The following is a 1,673-nucleotide window of genomic DNA, read 5'->3' as shown; positions in this document are numbered from 1 at the left end:
CTGTAGACTTCGGACTGATTTCGAGTTCCATACCTGAGTTCTAGAGCATCTACCAGTGCTCTATAGTTGTGCCTGTCGTCTGCAAGACAACTCTCCAAGTATTTCCAGTTATTGTCCCTTCAGGCTCGTTGCCAGATACACTGCTTTCTGCTCCTCTGTCCATCCATTCATTTCTATCAGGAGCTCAATCTGTGCTCTATATGCTTTTCATGGCGCCTTCCCATCGAATTACTGTGGCTTCCTTCGTACTAGATCACCCCTATTGCTGATACTCATGTCTGAAATGTGACTTGGCTGGCAAGACTGAAGATGTCTGCATTAGGGTTTAGCTGTGGGTCTGGAACTTTCTGTTGTCTGGGGCTGATTAGGTCCATGGTTAATATATCCTCCCTGTGTAAAAGACAGTAAATCGTCCTTTAATATATTTAATTCACTTCGAAATTTTCTAATCTTTTCCATTTGTACTTCTTGTTTCCTTTCTTGTTGCAGTTGCCAGTGGTGCTGGTTTTCTTGCCATTGTTATAGTCTCTCTTCTTGTTTTTTTTCTTTCTCCTCCAACCAATGCTGTAGTCTCTCTCCTTGTTCATTTTCTTTTTCCTCCAACAACTGCTGTAATCTCTCTTGTTTCTTTTCTTGTTTATTTTCTCGTTCTTCTCGTTTCTTTTGCTGTTCTTGGATTACTGCCATCAAATCTGCTAAGTCGTAGTTTGATTTGCCACTTCTCATTTCCATCTTTTCTTTTTCTTTTCATCCCACTCTCTGACACGAATTTGTTACGTATCTGCTTGTTTGTTAATTTCCGGTAGAAATTCTTTCCAAAGAACTTCAGCGATACAAGTCCTAAAGCTAGTTTATTCTTTCTTGATACAACTTTTAGTAATACACAGAATTTCCACAGTCACTTTAAACTTAACTACTTTTATAAACACATACTATAATTCACACACTTTATTTACAGTGCCTACTGTTCGCTTGACTCAATTATCTATACCTCCGATAACGCTGGTTTTTCTTGTCAGGCTTATATACTAAAAAAAAGAGGGCATCTAGCAAACACTCTGACATTCGCGGGGTTACTCAATAATTCACGATTTTTCCAGAAACTCCAGCACGCATGCTCCCAGAATCACGCGACTTCCGTAACAATACCATATTGAAGGGCTCCGTAACAGGTCATGGCATATGCACTTTGAGCCCTCTCCTGTGTACACAGGGTTAAAGTGATTATTTAAAAAATTAAACATATGAAGTACCACTCTATAACGGTAGATCACACTCCTAATATACCATAACAATACCGTCTTATGAACAACTAACTGTATCACTGTCAAGTTTCGTGCTGATTGATCAAGAAATGTGGAAGACAAACTTAGCTTTATATATATATATTAGATGAATATCCACGGAAAAAGGGGGGGGGGTTAAATGTTGAAGAAAATTACACTTCCTTCATTACTGTCTACGAGGCCACACACACACGCAGGTCTATCAGAGGTTGTTCTTGAAGACCTTATGGAATACCTTCAAAGATTACAGAGGTCAGGGGATGGCAATAATATATAAGAGGCCAACAGAAAAAAAGAAAAATGTGCAAGATAGGTTGATGTAATTTAATTAAATAAATAAATATATATATATGTTTTTTCCTGCAGCTGCCATTCGAGTAACTTTTT

This window comes from Limulus polyphemus, unplaced genomic scaffold (assembly GCF_000517525.1).
Source record: "Limulus polyphemus unplaced genomic scaffold, Limulus_polyphemus-2.1.2 Scaffold4839, whole genome shotgun sequence".
NCBI classification, from domain to species: domain Eukaryota; kingdom Metazoa; phylum Arthropoda; class Merostomata; order Xiphosura; family Limulidae; genus Limulus; species Limulus polyphemus.
The sequence above is the reverse complement of the archived record's forward strand: the minus strand, read 5'-3'. Positions refer to the sequence as shown.